Source organism: Corvus brachyrhynchos, unplaced genomic scaffold (genome assembly GCF_000691975.1).
Source record: "Corvus brachyrhynchos isolate BGI_N302 unplaced genomic scaffold, ASM69197v1 scaffold646, whole genome shotgun sequence".
Taxonomy (NCBI): domain Eukaryota; kingdom Metazoa; phylum Chordata; class Aves; order Passeriformes; family Corvidae; genus Corvus; species Corvus brachyrhynchos.
Window position 1 is genome coordinate 473201 of NW_008238401.1, and position 21753 is coordinate 494953.

The 21753-nt window shown below is 43.5% G+C and overlaps 1 long non-coding RNA gene across 1 annotated transcript; it reads left to right on the forward strand.

The window, feature by feature from the left end:
• The first annotated feature begins 2593 nt into the window (after window positions 1-2593).
• LOC108447183 lies at window positions 2594-18468 on the forward strand. Its single transcript, XR_001862594.1, has 3 exons — window positions 2594-7307; window positions 7516-7770; window positions 8683-18468. It is a non-coding gene; the product is annotated as an uncharacterized LOC108447183 (long non-coding RNA).
• Window positions 18469-21753: the final 3285 nt, after the last annotated feature.

The following is a 21753-nucleotide window of genomic DNA, read 5'->3' on the forward strand; positions in this document are numbered from 1 at the left end:
GCCCACACACAACAGCTCCACTCTAAGGCCAGGAATTCACTGCATTGTAAAGAGGAGCCATTGCAGTTCAGTACCAAGCTTCCACAGTGCAGAGTCCTCAGTGCCTTGCACAGGAACTCACTTATCTTCAGAGGCCACTAGCATGGAGCTGTAGGGCACAGCTCCACCCTTCTGTTCTGTCAGGTGCAGATCCATTTGGGGAGCAGACTCACCAGAGTATTGATAGAATATTTGCATTAAGGTGAGATAGGTTTCTAGATTAAAAAATGCCATGAACTTATTTTTCCATCAGCTATTTGTGTCAGCTGTTCTTTATTGGTTTAGTGCCATCTCAAAGCAAGTAAACATCCCTGCTTAGTGTTCAGAAGCAGTGAGTGTCACTAAGTCTGGAACAAAGATGATTCTGGTGTTTTGGTGCAGATCTTCAGCAAATGTCATGAAGCATATAGCAAAACCTCAGCCCCTGCTGGGCGTACAACCAGGAGAGGCTGCCCCTTCTGCAGAGCTGCACACTACCTGGCCAAGGGCTTATACAAGATCCCAAAAACTTCTTCAAGGCTCAGTCTGTGCAATGAGAGATGCAAGAGAGAGCTTATTGAACAACACAAGATGTTGCCATTAGGCACACACAAGGCAAAGGATCAACTCCGACACTTGAGCTTCATTTGAATTTTTGCTGCCATAGCTACAATGGTCAGGAAGAAAGCAACAGAGCTATGCTGGCAAGAAGCCTGGTGGGAACAGCCAGGTCTCCTTTGTGTTGTGCACCCCTCTAGCAGACTGGGGATGACAGCACAGGAGCCCTCTCCAGCATGAACCTGTCCTTTCCAGATTGGCATCTTCAAGCTTCCAGGGTGTCCCTAACCAAGACAAGGCAAGGAAGAGGGCCCACACTGAAAACTGGAGTGGCACTGGGCACCCTCGTGAGGGAATTTGCCTGCATCTCTGCTTCTTGACAGCAGTTCCCAGTGAGGCTGCACAGGCACAAGGACAAGATGCAAAAGCAGAATCTTGCCAGACATCAGGTTTGATCTGCACCAGATTCCCAAAGATCTTTGGGGCTCTTCCCGTCTGTACAAAGGGCTCTGTGTCTGGCCCTGGACATTTTAGGACTGGTCTTCCCTGACAGGATCTGGATGAATTATCGTATTCTATTACATGTACAAGGAACTCTTGAGATATGCCTAAACACAAGCCCTTTAATTATGGTGCGTGTGTTAGCAAATTAGAACAAACTGAGTGAAGGTATTAGATGAGGCTGCAATTGCACACTTGCTTTCTGCTGCTGCGTGGTCACTGACACAAAGTGAAAAGCTTGGCAGCATGTGAGAAGGGCAGCTGGCAGTCTCTGTTCCTACCCAAAGCCCTTCAAGGTTCTGGGAGATAAAGGTTAGATGGACTTGAGTCATTTAAGCACAAGCGCACCTGACTGAAATAATGAGCACATTTTAAAGCCTTTTATTTCCTTAAATAACAGTGTGTATTTAGGCACCTCTAAAAGGGCTGTGCTTACTTGGCACTCATCAACCTGCCACGGCTCATTAAGGGCCTGCCTGGACTCATGGCAGAAGCCAGGACTGGTGTTGAGCACTCCAGAAATTCCTCTCTAGCTCCAGTTCTGTTTGTTTTATTATCTTTGCAGAGCAAGTCATCTAGAAGTCACTTTCTGAAGAGCCCCATACTGAAAACCACCAAACACTCCATGGCCCTAAGTGGTGACTCAAACCAGTGTGATTTTTCCCCAGGATGTATGGGGAAGTCAAGGCACTGTGGCTGGAGTGTCCCTGTGACCTGTGCTTGTGACTTTGAATGGCTTCCAATGGCTTTGACCTTCTCGGCACAGGGCAGAGATGGCAGTGCCTCCAAAGTGCTGAGAGAGAAGTCCATTATGAACAGAATCCATGGGTTTGTCATTCCTTTTATTAATTAGCATTTCACTAATTAGTACTAATTTAGCAAATGAATGCCATGATTAGCTTGATTAGGACGAGAATGAAGGGGAAGGTGTGGGATATTGAGGAGTCTGCTCTGGTTTAAGTGAGGAGCTGCTGTCCTGCAGGGATGGAAGGTGCAGCTCAGTACTCGCATGGGGCTGGTCAGGACAAGTGTGCAGGCTGCTGCTGTCTGTGCAGAAGGCAGACACTCTCATCAGATCCCCAAGGCAGTGTGCTCCAGGCTGCCAGCCCTCTGCTGCCATCAGGGGTGTCATGATGGATTGATGTTTGTGTAGAGCCTATTGAGGCTGGCAGAAATCTACTGGAGAGGTGGAGACTATTGCTCTTGCTGGTGGGCACAGGGAACCCTGAGCCATTATCATGAGGCTTTTGACTGTGCTGTCCCCTTGCAAATGAGCACTGTGCAAAACAGGCACCTTCAGAGACTGCCACAGCATCTGCAGGGTGTCCCAGTGATGTTCATCCTTCCCAACTTCTACCTGCTGCCATCAAATCCCTGCACCCAGCCTGTCTGTGTCCTTGACACAACCACTAGGGTCCTCCCCAAATCCCACGGGAGAAATTTAAGTACAATAAGCAATTTTGTAATGGCCTCTTCCCATTGTCATGCTGCCTGATTAGAAAAGAGGGTAAAATCTCTACACAGGAACTTGGACAAATGCTGTCCAAAATATGACCACGGAAACCTGCCCATGTGCTGGGGTGCTGTGGGCACCAAGCAAGGGAGCTGAGCACTGATATGGCATCCTGGTGCTCATGGGGTGGCTCAGGCCTCTCCGAGAGATACAGCTCCTCCAGTGCCACTGAATCAAGTCAACTCCCACTGAGCAAATTTTACTGCTTTAATCACAAAATATTAGTGCAACTGAGAGCTGTTCAGTTGATGCTGCATGTATCTCATGGACTGCTGCAAAGTCAAGTTAAATTAAGAAATTGTGAGCTCAGTAGTGGTCCAGAGGAAGCAGCAATTACATATCTATTGTCTGATTACTGCTTTTTTTTTGCAGCAGGCATGGCTCCTTGACATTAGGCCTATGGAATCTGCCCATTATTAGTAGTTTTAAATGGTCAAAAGGTTACAGCAGTAAGGAATGTTAGCAAAAAATGTCTCTGTGGAGTTTAAACAACCAGTATTTTAGGCAGGGCTTGGTGGGTTACTGTCCCTGCACAAACAACTAGAATGTGAGAGTCTGGGCTGGGAAATACTTAAACTGTTTGGAAAAACTTGTTTTGTGCAGCTTGAGAGTGTCCCTGGAGGCTGTGGCCCGATGCCATGACTCCTGGTAAAGGCTGGGCTGCAGTAACAATGAAGCTTTTATGGGGAAGCTGGAGAACAATCAGAAACTTTTTGGTCCCAAGGGATTATGGGGAGGGGAGTTCCTGGGTTCATGATGTCTGGCACATTATGCACATTTCCACCAGGATTTGGGGGTGTTCTGTGGCACGCAAGGTATGCAAATTGCTAAATGTGTTTTCAGTTTTGCTATGTTATGCTGTCTTCCTTGGTGATCATTTTCTCTTCAGTGTAGCCAGAAGACAAGATGGGTTTGTAGCACAAGAGCAGAAGTGTATTTTTCTTACAAGCAGTATTGCCCTATGAAGAGCTCATCTCTGATTCTCCAGCATGCTCCTGTCTGGGTGGCTGCAGGATATTCACTAATTAAACTTTCTCTAGGACCAAGTGTCCTGAAGTGAAAGGCATCTTTGATGGACCTCCTTACCAGTGATCAGAAGAGTGTACATAGAAACACATTCCTTTTTGCTATGGCTTATCATCTGCATGCTATAGCAGATGTCAGCAAGAGGTCTAGTAAGTCACTGAAGTATTCACTCCATCAGTGCTACAGCACTGTAATTCCGATTTTCTTCAAAGACATCACACTACTGGTAATTAATTTGAGGGCTTTGTTACAGAAGAGAAGGCATTTCCTGTTAGACATAGACCTCCATTACTAATGGTGTTAGCTGCTGGAAAAAACAGGGCAGGATGGACCCTAAAGCCAAAGGAGAAGTTCAGCCTGAGGGCTGAACTGCCACTATACATCCATTCCAGCATCTGGTTTGGAAAGATTAAAATGACCCAATGCCCACTGAAATCTATGAAATGATTCCTGTAGGTTTCAGTAGACCTTGAAGAGGAGCATCCAGAGGCTGAGGAGCAGGTAAGCCAGCCTGCAGGAGCAATTACTACCTGTGAGCTTGCAGTGGGGGCTGTGGCCATGCCCTGTGCCCTGCACACACATGCCAGGACAGCAGAGGGCTGGGCTAACCCTTGTTTGCCTGGGCAAGGGAAATGAGTCTGAGAGTGAAGAGCTTGGAAGTGAGTATTTTTGTTTTAGATTACAGAAATGTGGGTACCAAGCTGAGACTGCCCAAAGATTGTAGGATTCAATGTGTTTTATTGCTCCTCTCTTTCCTTTCTCTGGACTCTCAAGGAAGTGAACCAGTGACAAGCGGGCTGTCTTGCTGATTGGGTTCCCCTGCCAGGGTCCCCTTATCCCCATTTTGTGCATCTTCCCCCATCATTTGCTGAGGCTTAACCTCAGGCCTGCTTCCAGTTTGGAAATACTGAATGGCCCTTAATGACAGCAGCACGAACAAAACCCTATAAAGCCAAGATTTGTGATTTACATGGGGTTAATTACCACATCAAGCATGTTTATTCACTTCTCTAATAAATTCTTAAGACAGGAACAAGTACTAGCTTGACCAGATTCATCTGTGCATATATTTTTCTTGTAGACATTTTTGCAAATCTGTATGTGCAGGATAGAAAGAGGCAAGGGATGCCCATTATTTAGGCAATAACTCATGAGCTGTGTGCTTTTTTGCCTGAAATGGCATTTACTTCAGATCTGGTGCAAAATTGACTTTATCAATACTTTTGTTGCCTTTTCTTTTTTTAAAAAGGAGACTAGTAGGTCATAAATGAATATTTATTAACTACAGCAGTGTGATCTATTACTCTGACATCCACTTGCCACAGGTGGAATGTGAGGTCTATGTCTGTTTCTACAAAACTAATAAGACCTGATCATTATATCCATGAGATTAAAAATCTGCAGTAGCAGATGCTGGTGCAAGTCCAGGATCTGTGGTGTGAAGCTGTGCTTCTGTGAGGGTCCAACAAAGTTTGTCATTTACTTACATATTACTAATGACAACGAGTTGAAGATTCACACCATAAATTTGAATTAATAGCTTGGTTTAATCAGTCTGATTTACTGATATAGAGAGGTGACCAGTGACCTCTGGTTTTACGTGATGGATCACTTGAATATCTCTATAGGGACCATACTGCCCCTGACTCAATTGCATTCTGATATACACTGGTGGCAAAGAGGTTTTCCTCAGCTGTTGATTCAAGCGTAGCTTTAGCCACCTTCTAGGTTTTTAGTGGCCACACGTGTGTAAGGTTGACTGCAGTGTCCCTGATTTCCTAGGAAAGTACTTGCAATGGCTCAGCACTGTACTGATGGGGGGCCCCCTGCCATTCCTTAGGAATTTGTGTCAGACAGAACATTTCGTACAATGCAGAAAATTTTGTCACCTTCAGTCGAAGGAAGCTGTTTGTATTAATGCTTAAAGGTAATGTGAGACAAGGCAAGCTCTTTACTTTAGAACACACATTGTGCCATTGAAACAAAGAATCCACTGTGGTGTTTACCTTCACTGCAAATGCATTAGCAAAGTAGGATTATTTGCAATCAAATAAAATAATACTGCTTTTAGGCAGAAGTTCTGGGTGTTCAGTGAAGTATGCTCCTCAGCTTTTTTACCATTTATCAACCCCAATACATTCCTCCCCAATTTTTTTTATGCCTTCCATTAATAGTTAAGAAAAACCTAGGGAAAACAAACACTCTATTTCTGATTGTTTATTCACCAGTCTCTTAGGAACCATAATTACGTCTCCCAGGAATTGTGTTTTATCATACTGTGTATCTTAAAGAGCCACTTTAGGTAAAATAACAAGGAGTGCCTTATGAAGGAAAATTGGATTCATTTTAAGACTTTTTTAACCCTCTGAAGAATGGCTCTTTGTTTACTTCTTTAGTGCATGTGGCAACTTGCCCAAGTAAATACTATACTGCATAAATACCAGAGATTGGTATTTATGATATTACATAAACATACTCTGAATAATGAGTCATTGTAACAGTGAGGAAGAACATGAGCAGTATACATTGCAGTCAATGCACTACTCCTCATCACAGTATTAAGTGGCACTGAAGCAATGTAGTACAGAGTGACACTGAGAATGGAGAGGAAAATACCTACAGCACTGTTTAGCACATCCGAGTTTACTAAACAAAACAGAAAGCAGCCAAAACAGGAATATGATAAGAAACACAGCAGGTGAGTCATCAATATGCAGAGGTCAGAAATCAGTGGTTAGGTATATTTTGGGGTTGATTGGCAGAAGGCTTATTTCTCTTTAAGCTAAAGTACCTCACAATGTTGTTACAAGGAGCTGAGCCCTCAGGGTTCAGGCTCCTGACCCACAGTGATACAGGTCTGCTTATGGCAATATGATGTTGATACCAGTTTTTCACCCATGGAGCGACCTTTCAATTACTGGAGTCTTAGTTTGTCCAGCTGTAGTTTTATTAAATATTTACCTGCACTTCAGCAAAATTCTGTGTGTGCAAGGATTTGTGTGAACAGAAGTGTCACTGTGCCACACTTTGCATTACTGCCAAATGATCGGGCTCCTCTGCTGCATGGGGCTCATACCTGAAAAATCAAAACCCTAAAGGGAAGATGTGTATGCCAAACCCTCTCTTTTAAAGCCAGCAGGGTATTAACAAACCTTATTTTTCAAATCCATGTTGTAGTCTGTCTCATCCAAACAGAAAGACCCCAAACAAAAATACAAACACTCAAATCCTCAAAGGTCCACTGAACCCCCCCCCTTTCAAAAGGATGATAAAAATTGCCACCCATAATAAAGCACCAGCCTAAAAGCATGATTTTAAAAAAAAATTTCCTCCTTCCCTGGAGCAGTCACAGCCCTTAAGGAACAGCAGAGAACTCCCAAAGGTAGAGCATATCCACAAAGAAGGTGGTTGATCCTCCTAAAATCCAGAAGTTTGGGGGTGTACTATGCTGAGCGCACCTCCCTCCCTGAATGTAGGTTTGCACATTGTGAAAGAGCACTTTGAAGAGAAAACACTCCTTGTGTTTGCTGTGGTTTGCTGTCAACAATAAGCATTTCCTAGGTGTGACTAAAAGGATGAACTGAGGAATACCCCTGCTCCCCCTGCTCTCTCACCTGAGAAGATAGCACTGGATATCCCCAGTGGCCTGGCAAAGTTCATGGGTCTGTGGGAGCCTCTGGATTACTACATGGTTAGTAGCTGTTTATTGTGGTTATTAAACGGAACCTCCTTTCTCTAGTTTTTTCCTGGTTTTACTTCTTTAGTCAAATACACGGGGTTTAAATAGAGCTGTGTTTTTTGATGTTCTTCTGGGTGCCATGTGCTATTCCATCTCATACACAAGGCCTTACCAGATGAGTGGAACAGTCATTGACTTTTTTTTCCCTTGTGCTTTACAGCTTTTGTAAAAATAGGAGGTGACACAGACGATGGGAGAATAGAAGGCTGCTGGTCTGCAAGGAGCAATGTTTAGAGGATGTGTTCTGGGCCGGGACCCAAATGCACGGCAAGACTTGACGAGGCATTGCTAGCAAGTCTAGGAATGGCTGGGATGCCCTCTGTGCCATTCTGGAAGACAGAGGATTTATGCCTGGGCCACTTGCAGACAGCTGCCTGAAGCACTGCAGGTCCAGGCAGAAAGTTACACTTTCAAGGTTTTTCTGTATTTCCTATTTTCCCAGAATAAAATGAAGCAGTAATGTATACTAGCAAAGTTGACAGAACAAAAAATATGGTCAAATTTCAAATTCAATCACAGTTCCATTTTTTATTTTAGTATTATTAAATCAGCAGCACTGCCCAAAGCCTTTGGTTTCATGGTGTATGATGCTCTTCAAACATATACTGGGATATTGTGCCAAGACATGCCCCCTTTGTTTGGATTTTGAAGCCGTGTCTTAACTATCAGTTATATTGAGGCCTGTCCCAGGCCACTTTAATCTGAATTCTTTCCTCATGTTGCTTGGGGTCTTCTATTCTCACTTCCTGGGAGCCTGGGTGATGAGATGGCAGACTGAGGTCAGCACCAAATGCTGGTAACAAGCAAGTTCCATCCAAGCCCCAGAGAAATCAGTGAGAAAGCTTGGGTGGACAGCTGTCATTTTGACTCAGGTCCAGAAATACTGGGAAAATAACAAAGGGGACAGAAAGAAATAGCTTGGTCAACTTTTGGGGGTTATTCCTCCTGTCTTTTAAAAGGAATAAATATACGGCCTTTGTTAAAAATTTATCTGAGAAGTTGTTTTCCCAGTCTGCTGTGTTATAGCAATGTGCCTGTGTGATGAAGGCAGAGTTTACAGGTTTAAAATTTCTTTTTCAGTGTAGTTCATTACAAGGAACTGTGAGTCACCAGTCTTCTCTCTAACACACTGGTCTGCTTGGCATAAAAGCATTCACACACTTAGCATAAGCATGAGGGTCACACTAACAAAGAATGATAGCACTGCTTAAGTAGTTAAATTGGTTATTTATTCATTTAAATGTATGCAGATCTGAAGCAGCTTCCAAACCTCTGATTAGTTTGTAACTTATTCTGTTCTGTCTTGTTCTTTCGTTTTGCACAAAAGGATGCAGACACCATTTCACTGACAATTGCTTTGGAAACACAGTCCTCTGTGGTACCTATTGAAGAAGAAAACAGGCAAGAGACTGCTCTTCATTATTTCTGCATGAGTAAACTGCACACCCAGGATTTCAGCACTCACTGTGCCTGTAGAAATGCACATGAAAAATACTGTTCCAGGCAAAACGTATATATGTGGGCCTAGTCCACAGGCAGAACTTACAATTAATTTTAGATTTTACCCTTTTCAGAAGTTCAGCTGTCTAAACAAGGCCATTATGTTTTGGCTCCTTGCCCCAGCTATTTCTGCACAAGTGAGTATCCATGTGATTGCAGAATGGAGAGAAGAATGATGCAAACTCAGCATATAACATTTGTTGAAATGTCTTAGAAGAGGATTTTATAACTTGAAGATGGCATCATGGTTCCTCAGTGGTCCTGCTTCCTTCTGCCACTCCCCACATATGCACACAAAGCAAATTCTGTCTCCCAGTTTCACCCACTGTTCTTTGTACAACAACTGGCATTTTTCAGACATATTTTCTCTTATTTTTCAAGGACCTTTTCTGTTATTTTAGTTTATTTTGAAAGCAAAAAGATAAATAAATCTGAAAACAATATATGGTCAAGTGTTAATCAAAGTTTTCTGACAGGCAGGAAGTTGGCATCCAGTTACCAAAGCAGGAGACTTGTCTCTTTTCTTGTTCAATTTTCAGTTCAATATCAGATTTTGGGGGTCCTGAAAATATAACTGCTCTATGGAAGAAAATATGTCTCCCCTGTATCTCAGCTATCCTGAGGGGTAAGAATGGTTCATATTAAGGATTTTCTACTCCACAGATAAAGTCTGTTTAAATAATATTTAAAGATTCTCACATCAAAATGATGCATGGACCACATCCAGAAATATATTACATTAAGACAAGATGTATAGCTATGGATGTATTTAGACAGGGGAAAATGCAAAATTAGTTAATGGAATTTTGTACAGTTTTGTGTAGAGTTAAACCTCATTAAAAATTGCATTTAATTCTACAGTTCATTAAATCACAAGCAAGGCACACTCTGCCAGGACCTGAGGAGCTGAGAACTGCCCCAGACAGAAAGTGGTGGCTGCAGAGGAAGTGCTGGTAAGTCAGAGGGCACTGAGGCTGGAAAGTGTGCTTCTATGACCATGGGCCCACATCAGGTCTTTACCCAAATGTATGGAAACTCCATCCTTCCCTACAGTCAGAGGGCAGGAGTGTCACCATTCCTGCCACTCACTGCCTGAGAGCAAGGAGGGGCAGGGATGGGTCAACATTCAGGTTTTGTAGTGGCATCACCCAGTTGTCACCTGCCCTACTCCAGCTGGGACAGGAGCCACTGATCCACAAGCACTTCCATGCTCTGCACGGCCCTGCTCTCACTGCTCTGGTACCTCCAGCAGTCCAGGGCGCCTCATCCATTTTCATCCCCCACAGCTCACTGAGAACATTTGGCCTTGGCTTTGCACCTCTGTGGGCTCTTGACTCCTTTTCTTTCAGCCAGATATCTGCTTGGACATAGGGATCAAAGTGTCTCAGATTGACCGCAGGTGAAAGAAAAATGAGCAAGAGAAGCTCACTGAGAATAGGCAGACTGATGATTATGTTGTCTGTCATATCTATATATTTCACTTTTCCTGGTATTGTTTCTAATTGCTGGGCTGTGGTAGGATTGTGCTCTTGAATTTCTAAATAGAAATACGCTGAAAAAATTACTATTTCACCCAATGCTGTGCAGTCTGTCCCTTCTTATGCAGATGTCTGTGAAAGTACTTATGTACATTTTAGTATAAGACCTGTAGACTAAACATACATGAATGTTTATTTTCCCACTCCACAGAAGCTTCTGTTTCTCTGCACCATTAAGGATTTGCCCCATCTCTATGATGCAGCTCACCCATCCAACTTCAATTCATGATAAACAATTTACTGCAGAGTATCTGAAGAAAAGCTTAGTACCAGTACAAAAGGTACTCAGCTACTTGGTAGCTCTACAAGAGATGGGTGCCAGAGATGTCTAACAGCAGCCACAGATAATAAACTGCATAATAAGCTGGATAAGAAATAACTACAATGTCCTGGATAGTTGATACAGTTGATATTGCTGACAATAGTGGGACCTCCAGCCTTTGGACAGTAGTTAGAGGCTTCATCATGCAATGCCACAAGTATCAGTGCATTTAAGAACTACATACTTAGTATACTCAGGGGCATTATTCATAGAATATTTTCTATAAAATCAGTAGTTTATTCTGGGAAAAAATCTTAGTACTCTTGTCAGATACCTCCAAGTGAATCACTAGTCATTCTTGCTCACTGACGAGATCAGTTGATTTTCTCCCTATCAGCAAATGCTTTAAACTCAACCTGTGATCTGAAGAGAACAGGCAGTGTATGCTCTTTCAACTTCACCAGCACACTAATAAAGATTCTGCAATTGTATCTTATCTGACAAGGTGATTAATTGCATTGCTGCACGAGTGTAAACAGAATTCAGGTCCATCTCCCATCCCTGCATTTGGCTCTCCATGTAGTGAAGGTGTTTTGGTTTGTTTGTTAAAAGTGTGCATCCTGAAACGGGATAATTCCATTTTTTACCACTTCTGTAACCTTAACTACCTTTTCTTAAGAAAACTGAGATCAGCCTCATTGATGATATTATATGAGTCAGAGACATGTCAGAGACTAGAAGGGTGATAGCTGTTCTCCTGCAACCACAGGTGCTCAACTGGGATTATTTATGTGCCATCAACAATGGAACATGCTCAGACTTGAAAGACTAGAGCCGACCTTCCCTTGCTAGCTAATCATTTATACACTCCTTGTTTTGAGTGCAGCACCTTAAGGTTTCTCATGACTCACTTTCTCTCTGCAGTGAACAAATAAATGCTGAAGGACACTGCACACTTCCAAGTATGTAACCTGTCCCTTCACACTCTCAGCAGCAGCAGGTCTCCAGGCAGCAGTCCTATTTATTGTGGTGTGGCCTCAGAGAAACAGGACTTAGAGAGCTGAGAGGATGGTGGTGCTCTGGTTGTTGTAGGCTTCTCTTGATTAATGTCAACACAATACTCTCACAGGTGCTATGAGGAAGGGATAAAGTTCCTCTGCTTTTTGGAGACAGGGAAGTTGGGCATTTATAGCTCCCCCTCCAAACAGGGAATCCCAAATATTCAGATAGATTACCTTGACCATAGCCCAAGGCTTATTGAAGCAAAATGAAACCTGATTATATCTCATAGGGATGTGTATATATAATATAAAACATACATGACATATATAATATCTGCAATATAATAAACAATTTGTTATTGTATATTTGCAGCTCTACCTTAGCTATACATTATACATTAGGTGGGTATGTATGTATGTATACCCATCTATCTATATATACATGTGCATATATGTGTGTGTGTGTGTGTTTATAAACACCTCTTTTAAACCATTTTTGTTCATTGTATATGGCTGAGAGTTCTTAAGGTAACTCACTGAATGGGCACTGGCAGACATTTTTTGTATCTGAAGGGAACCATGAATCAAGGAGAACTATTTCTGGGTTGTTCAGCCCAAAAGACACTCAGCTGCCAAGGATGCTCCTGGTCACTCTTACCCTCTCTGCAGTGACTGGTCCATTTTCTGAGTGGGGGTTCTCATGCTGACATCCCTCACACTGCTTTTGGGAGAAATAGGCAGTAAGTAGTTGCAAATGCTTTGAACATGGAGTGTACAAGGGTGGATATTAATAATAATGTTATGGAATATAGCAATAATGGAAAAGAATCAATATTGCCATTAGTAAGACATAGAGCAGTTTACAAACAAGACAATACGCTTGAGAAACTTAGAGGAAGCCGAGATGAGAGGACATAGGTACAAGAGCGTGCAAGGAAATTCCATCTTGTCTTTGTCCTTCCCTTGTGTAGCTCTTCCCCAGGAAGCATTTCTGGGAAGCAACGGGTGGGGAGGCTTCCTCCAAAGAGAGAGCTTATCTGCATGGAGCAGGGTTAGTTTGGCTGTGAGGTCAGAGGTAGAGGGAAGGAGGAACATCTTTTGGCTTTTGTTCAGCAGAGCTTGTGGGGCTGGTGCTTAATTCTAGGGGCTTGCAATAGGCCTGAATGGGTAGGGAACACATCAAAATGTCATCACAAAGAAGGAGGGAGATGCTAAGAGCACTGCTGCCCTCATGGTCCCTGGGTGAGACACATCTAATGGGATGGAGCTTCACCACAGCAGTCACAGGGGAACAATGTGAGAAGCAGGGCACTACGGGCTGGTCCACTGTGAGGGAGTAACTTAAACTGCAGGGCTGTGATGCAGAGAAGGATGTGGTTCTTTTAATTCCTTCCCCGTGTCCTATTGTTTCCTTTCCAGGCACACACAAAATCTTCTTCTGCCCCTCCCAGCTCGGCTTTTCTCCTCTCTGGCTTTTTCTCCTTTCTCTGTTGTAGAGCCAAGCTCATCAGTACCCACGCCCAGTGCAGTGGGGACTTTCCCATATTGAGTTAAATTTGCCTTTTTTTGGCTATTTCTCTCTATCTGGGACCCATATGTTGAGTAAAACAATTGTAAATGAGGTTAGTTCATTACTTTGGCATGGGGCAGCAGGAGGCAGGGCCAGAAATGGGTTCCTCAGAAAAGGTTGTATTTCACAGCTGTGCCCATTAGTTGTGCTGGGTGGACTCACTTTCACGAATTTACAGTGTGTGATCACAGCACAAAGCTGCACATTGGAGCCCAGGTTATGAGTCTCCCTATCAGACAGGAAGGTGCTAGAAAGGCCTGGGAGTCATGAGCACACAGTCAGATTTTGCCTGCCTGGGATATAAAGGACATGACCTGTCCTGCCATCAGCTTTTTTAGAGCCAAACTCTCCCTGGCTTCAGAGGACGCTTTAAGTGTGTGTAAGGAACCGTGGCAAGGTCAGGGCTAGATTGCTTCACACCACCAAAATATGAATTCATACGTTCATCCTAGAGCAAGGGTTGTGCAACAAAACTAAATGGAATAATATAAAAGCTGGGAACTGGAATGCACTGCAGTATTACTGGAGGAAGTACACCAACAGCCTCACAGGAAAATGACACACAAATTAATGCGGTCAAATTAATCACAGATTTTTTTTTGAATCACAGACATGAGCTGTGAGCTCTCCTTTGCACACTAAAGATACCACCTGTGACACTGTGAGGTGCTTTGCAGAACTACATCTTTTAATGGAAGTTCCCAGGCGACCTGCCAGTGCTTTGCAAACAGATAAATTTATGGTCTTTCAGGTACAAACAGGCATGATTTGTGGTCTGAGGAGGATGTGGTTCTTTCCATTCGTTCTCCCTGTCCCCTTCTAAGGCTTCCAAAACTCACATGAGCATGGCCCAGCAATGTAGTTGTCCCAGGTCTGGTAACCTGGGACACTCAAGATTACTGGAGTACCTCCACTAAAAATAAGTAAAATCTCCACAAACACAAGCTATTAATCATTCTGCAAAAGACTATGTTGGCTTCACTGGTATAACTCAAGACATCCAGCAACTGTACACCTTATTCTTATTTCTGCTACTGAATCTGTGCTCTTTTGTTACTTACAATAATTTAAAACTTTGTAACCTGGGAAAATTCCTCTCTCAAAATTGGAAATGAATTTTCCCATACTAATCTTGCACCAAAATAAACAGTGCTCCCCCTGGAAATGGACCTGATTCTAAGTTCTTGTGCTATGCCGAAAAAATACATCTCTCCAGATGGATGCAGACAGCCCTGAACTTGCTTTGCTGGTGCTCTGTGGTGTTTGGATGTGCTCCACAGCCGTGTTCCACAGCACCGCGCCCCAGCTGGTCCCGTGCTCTGCAACTGCAGAACATTTATCAGAAACCTCCTTGGGTCTGACAGTGATGAGCATGACTGCTCTGTGGTCTGGGGGTACATGTGACAATATGACCATGCTCAGGTGTGCAAAGCCAGCTGCCATCCATGTTGCAATATTAGAAAAATTAAAAATTAATACCACATCATGTCCCAGGTGTGCTGGAATGGGTGTGACAAACTGACAAATGCAGTGACTTATAATGAAGCAGTGATTTATGAATCTGCTCTTTTGACTGTTTTCTGTCAGCTCAGAGAGAATAATTTATTCTCAGAGAGAATAAATGTGGCATCCATATTGGGCCCCAGTTCATGGCATTATTGCTCAGGGACTGTAAACAGGGTAAGTTTGGCTACTTTCTAGATTTTCTACCTGTAGTAATAATATAAACCCTCTGTATACCGGGGAGGGCCAGAGGAAGATGTGAAAATTGCCGCATGCACAATAATATTTATGAAATCTTGTGCTTAGTTATTTCACTACCTGCTTGGTAATATGGCTTTGTTTGCTTCCTCCATTCAAGGGTCTTAAAATGCCTCATAGTGATTCATTGAAGAGCAGTAATATTTTTATAAGTTCAACTGATAGACAAACAAACTGATATTTAAATAAACAAATATGTATGTGGCACAAAGATCTGTCTCCATTCTAAAATAATCTGCAACAGAAGCAGCAACTTTCAATGCTAAATATGGGCTAAGTGCTCCTGTGAGTTTAGGTAACCGGTGCAAGGTCCTTTGCTTCTCCAAGGGTAGCAGGGAGGCAGCCAGTGTCCCATTGCTGCTCCAGCAAAGCAGGCTGAAGCACTGAGAGGTGGTTTGGCTCTCTTAAGGTTAGGTGCCAGTTTTGAGAGACTAAGAAAGCCTTGATCCAGGGCTCCCAGTTTTTACTAAGGCCATAAAATCACACTTTTCTTCTTGTGGCCAGTATTGTCTCAGAAATAGTTTTGACTGATCTCCTATAAAGCCTTTTTCTGCCTTTGGGATGTTAATGTTGGCATGTAGGTGTTTTCAACCTTCTACAGAAAATTTAAGTTGCTCTGAAAAGAAAATTAAGTAGGCAAGATTTTCTATGGTTTTAAAAATCCAGCACTTCAATACCCATCCTCTAAGAAATGCTCTGTGATCCAAAGTTTTGTTGCCTGTCATTGTGCTGGCAATTCGTCCTTTGCCAAAGCCTTTCCATGTTTCTTCCTAGGATATTAACACAGATATAATCATCAGTTAAAGAACCTAGTGAGATAAAACTTGCTTCTAAAACTGGGTTGGCTGGAAGGGACATCAAGTTATTTATCTTGCATTTTTAGTGGGGTTTTTTTAAGCATTAGTAATTATCCAGGTTATTGGTTTTGCCTCCCTTCCAATAATAGGGACAAAATCTGGAACTGTTTCACAGTGGTCTTGGAATAACAAGAACAGGATGTCTTGTTCCCTGTGTAGGATTCATTCTAAATTAATTGTTATTTCCAGACAACATTTTCATCTGGCTGTTTGCCCTGCTGTCTCTCTGTCTGTATGTTGTTAACCTAAAGATGATTTGAGGTAGTTACAAAGTGACTCAAACTTTACCATCCTGAAGCTGAGTTAATGGAAGTATAAATGACACTTTTCCCAACTTTCTTGACAGAAGACCTGCTTGACGTTACCACAGCTGATTGTGTCCTTAAACCAAAGCATTTGCAGAGTCTGATGTCCTCCACGGTCTCCAGAGCCACAGCTGTGATGGCCAAGGCTGTTGCTTGTTGGTACTGAGCTGATGAAAAGCTACCAGACATTATTCCTCTGTACAGATGCACCAGAAGTCAGATGTGTCTCCACAGGCCCAAAAAACCCGACAGTTTTGTGCAGGTGCGTGGCGTGATAACAGCCACACATCAGAGACTGGGGCCCTCTTTCTACCACAGCATGGGGTGTGCTCTAAATTCATGGGACACTTGCAGTCCCAGCCAAGATGAGCCTTTTGAGTGGTAGATGCATTTTAGAAATATGGGCTTCAAATTGTTAGTTGTAGCAAACTTATTACCTGTCGTGGACAGTCCTAAGGGACAGGCAGACCCTTCACTGTCACTGCCCTGTCTGAGTACACAGAACACTAACATGGCAGGATCAAGCCTGGGTCACACATGACACTGCCACTGTCACAGTGTCTAAAGCTCTCCCAAGTGGTGGAGCAGGGCTCCCTTGCCCAACCTTGCACTGTGGAGCACAGAGATCCCACATGGCATTTCAAAGGACATTTTTATTTTTAAGCAACCTTCTGTGGCGGCAGCTGTTACTTGCAAAACAAGCTTTTTCTGTTATGGGTTTTTCCTTAGTAGGTAAGTTAAAGTAATTGTGGATGTAGGTGTACAGCTGACTTCTGCATAAGAAAAGAACACATACAATCTGCTGCAAGCAGGAGGCTGCTCTGTCAGCGCTGCTACCCCGTGCAGCCAGGGCTGGATCACTTGCAGACTGGCACACCCCCACCCTCATCCTCACAGTGGCTGAGCTGTCTGGAGTGCTCTGTGCCAAGCCCAACTCCCTTCAGCCACTGCCAAATACCTTGCAGGGCCAGTGTTTTCCTGGTATCATGGCAAGAACCCTTGGGAAGGTGGTCTTGGCAGCTCCCAGCAAGCATCTCTGCTGGGCTAGGCATCACCTGGCCACTGCCCTTGGCTGCTGGGCCATTCCTGGCAGAGGTGACTCAGAGGCAGGGAACCTTGGCACAAGCCTGCCCTGAACCACTGCCTACAGACTCCTGCCTCTGCCCAGCTTGCCCTTCCTGCTGCCTTTCCCCCAGGGTCCTAACTCCCAACTTTGTTGCTCTATAAACATAATAACAATAATTATTCTCTCATTGGACACATAGCCATCTTCTTTGTTTGCAGGCTTAGATAAATATCATTCGAATCATGGAGCCTGATTCGTGAGTCAGGATGATGGCAGCCCTCCAAAACCTCCTGCCCATGGAGAGTGTGTTTGTGTGAGAGGGAGAGAGAGTTTCACTGTATGAAGAGTAAGAAACTGGAAGCCAAGTGAATTAAATACAAAGCAGATAATTATGTGTAATTCATTTACTGACTAATGATTGCACCTTGGTATGGAGGTTCATGAATTCATTTGACTCCGCAAGGTTCTCAAAAACAATCTTCCTGCTACAAGATAAAAGCTGGCTGACTTCTTAACAGATGAGTGTTTACATTAGTGTTACTGTAAGATTCTGCCTTTTTGGCTCATTTCATATTTTATATCATGGCCATTCACTTTTCCTGGGTTCATCTGGTGTCTCTTTGGCAGTTTCAATTGCTCAGTGCTGGTCAAGGCTGGGTGTCACTGCAGTCTGAAGACATCATTCTGCTCCTGAAAGCAATTAGACATGGTTCTTCTCTCCCCTGTCTGCTGCAGCTAAACCTTGCCATGGAGACTGTGACTTTGGCAGGGAAGCAGAAGGTCACAGCCCCCTTTTCCCCACTGCTGGGGTCCCCAGCAAACTGGCACTCTCATGGTGTCACCCAGCATCTTCCAGCTGAACACCAGCAGGCGGTACCAACCTCCACCTACTAACACCTTGGGTAGATTTCAGGTTGAAGACCCAAAGGCAAAGCCTTTAATGGGGTGAAAAAGCTTGTGCTAACCCAGTGAAACCCAGCAGCAGTGTCTCACTGTTGATGTCATTCTCAAGACACCACTCGTGCCTGGCACTCCCGGACCCCAGTGCCCTGGGCAAGCAGGGCCTGGGCACTGCATCTGCAGTTCCAGGGTGGAGGTCTGAACCATGCCAGGCAAAGCCCCATGCCTGAGGGCTCACTCAGTGCTGGCAAGCAGCAGAGGTTGTACCAAGTGGCAGAAACAGAAGAGCTTTTGCAGTTGTGCTTCCCATGCAATCACTAGACATAAGCTGAGCCCCCCTCCCACCCCTCCCCTCCAAGTAAAACTATATACTCAGTTAATTGCTCAGGATCTCTGAGATGGTGGTTTGTCAATCAACAGACATTTGACTGGGCCATCGTGTAACTGGGAACCATTATTTTATCAGTCACTTTAAGCACAGGGTGCACAAGAGGTAAACGCACAGCATTTGTGCATGAGGTAGAGGGCTACGTCTGCAGGCACTGGAAGAATGTACTTCTCTATGAGAGGCACTTAAAGACTGACTTTGGGAAGGGAACAAAAGAAGAATGACATATTCTTAAGGGAATAGTAAGGGAAAGGGGAAGTTATTTGGTAGTTTGAACAGAGACTATTTAATAAATCATGACATGATCACACTGAAGGAGGACAATCCAGTAAGGTGATTACATTTACATGCACTATCATTACCTGCCATAGTGTTTGCTGAAGTATCACACTGTGAATAAACTGGCTCATGGCTGCCAGTAAAACAGCTGTAGTGCCTGATGTAACACCCATTGCTGCAGGAACACACACTTGCACGTGTCTCCTTGGAGCTGCCTCCAGCCTCGGCGCATGAGCTCACTCACAGCCAGCAACCCCCTGCACGCTGAGCCTTGCAGCTGCTAGCCCTGGCTTTCCAGGCCTCCTGGGCAAGTGACAGAGGTGCTGCTTTCTACATCCATGGCAGCCAGATAATGAAAACAGCAGCAACAAAAAAAGTAACCCTCTGCTCTGCTATTTCTGATTTGAGCAACTTGTAATGAGAAAAGCCAAAACCAGCTCATCTCGTTGACATGAGTATTACCATTCACTAAAATGCAGTCACCATGCACTTTAATGTTGAGCATGTGCAATCCTTTTCAGATGAAGATCTGGCAAGCCAGGACAGATTTCAGTCTGTGAGATACTTGCAGTGTGATAGTATTTTACCTGTAGGTGGATCTTCACTTTAGATACTGAGATGCAGAGCCAATGAGCCTGATTCACTGCTGTGTTACTCCAGTTTTTCAGTGGAATAACACCACTGAATCATCAGCAAAGTTGAAATAACAAATGATAAAATGGGAGCATTGTGTCAAAGTTTGCAGCAAGTGCATGGATATGACTAGCTCCCTCTTGCAGAACCATTAACTTATATGGACTATTTTCTGTTCAAAATGTATCAAAAATATGACAATGTGCCTAGGCTAAAGTTTTACATGTAAAAAAAAATTAAGGCTTAATATAACAGCTAGCATGGGAATCCCTCAGTATGTGATAAGTAATTTTTTTTTCACTCACAAAAAGAGGATTTTTGAGAAAATCCTTAAATAGCTTTTAAGAAGGTGCAAGTTTGGATGCAGTTCATTTCTATGCACCAGCTGGGCACCATGTACATCTTAGAAATTGTACAAATTATAAAGATAGTCTGGGATTTTTTTGATTTATGAAAACACTCATTGAGCAGTTGAAAACAACTGAGTAATTGTGAGGTTTTCATAAGTAATGCTCTGGAAAAGCCAACTGAAGGTAGTAGGCAAGCTTGCAATTAGTATTTCTAATTATAAAGTGTATACTTAAAACAGTGCAGCATCATAAATAAAGGCCAAATGTAAATGATGCAATAGGAACAGTAGAACACCATATAAAGATGGACAAACAAGCCAGCAAGAGAAATACTTTAAAATTATCCGTACTTTTCCAATAATAGCAACAACAAAAACAACAAAAGATAAAAGAATAGTGGTGCTTAGTTTTATTTTATGCAACTTTTACAGTATCCCTGTCTCAGTGTCACCTGATGCTCCTGCTTCTGTTGTAGACCAGAGTCTGCCTTGGGTGACTCCCAGTCATGGTGTCAGAGCCAGTACTGACAGACCATCAGACACACTGAGCCCATAGCTCTAACAGCAGGGTCAGATTAGCTCTGTCATTTGCCTTATCAATGACTCATGGCCATTGCCATCATGGAAAACAGCTTCCAAATGCCACAGTGTGAGGGGTTGTTGAGCCTGACCCTGTAGGCAGATTTGTGTCAAATTCAAGCTATGGAGCTTGAACAGGGACTAACTGAAGTGCTACATGGGGGGCTGTGCTCAGTAGTCTGTGGTATGTTTAGGTGCACCCTAAGCTCCACCAGCCTATGAAATGCTTTATGTAGTACGTGGGAAATGGGAAACTCCAGGGCTGTGGAGTATCCCCACTGCAGCACTCCTCTGACTGACACCTGTGCAAGAGCACAGCAGGATTACGTGCTGCACTCCGCACAGAACTGCTCTCCAAATAAAGCCCTGGATGCAACTAGAGAAGGTGAAGAGACGTAATACCTTAGGGAAATGTTTTTATTCTCCTTGGGTGCATATATGGCAATCACCCATGCAGCGTGATCCAGGATGTTGAAAACCATTTCATTATGTTCTATAAATAAAGGACTGATGTGGTTCAATTGTATCAATTATGCAATTCTTCTAAGTGGTGTAGTCAAGGGTAAATGCAGACAAAGGGCACTCCCTTTGTATCTACTTCTGCTCTGTGCACTTCTAGTATTTACCTGCTCCTTGTATACCACAGAAAGATTAATCTACCCACTTTTATTTACCACTATACCACTGACTCCTCTTTGGGCAGAAGCTTTTCCTATGCACAGATGACACAATGCAATAGAAAATGGAAGTCAAGACACTGCTGCATGTTAGTCTGTTGTGCAAGATATGTGGCTATACAGTAATTTGGAGCAAAGCATCAGGTTTAAACAATGTTTAAACTGACACCATTATTATGCAATATTGTTAATTATGGCTAGGAGGGTGTTTGAGGTTAGTTGGTGCTACCTTTGTCCATTTTATAATTATACCAAGAAAAGAATGACTAAATTGTGCCCAAGCTAATTGCATCCATTTGATTTTATCCCTCCTCTTCACCATTGTAAGTCACTTGCATTCTGAGCTGTAGGTTTTTTTGAGGGGTTTGGGTGCATTTGAGCTAAATGCAATGGAGCTCAGCACTGACTGGGCAGCTACTGGCAACATCGCAATAGCAGCACTAACAACAGCAGCAATAAGTACAGCTAGTCCAAGCGGGAAGTACACAATAAATGTCACTTTTTTCCTGTCACTGTTACAGTTACATGCAAGAGGTTTATCCTTATCTATTCCTGTGCCGTGTGTTCTAGGCTGTGCTTGAGCAGGCAGGTGATAAAGCTCTGCAGCACAAGACGTCCTCCTGGCGTGACACCTCCCAAGAGCAGCTGGGGACCAGCAACAGCCGGGTGCAGCAGCACACCAGTGTCAGCCTGCCTGCCGACTGTGCGGCAGGCTTTCAGTACTCCGCGGATG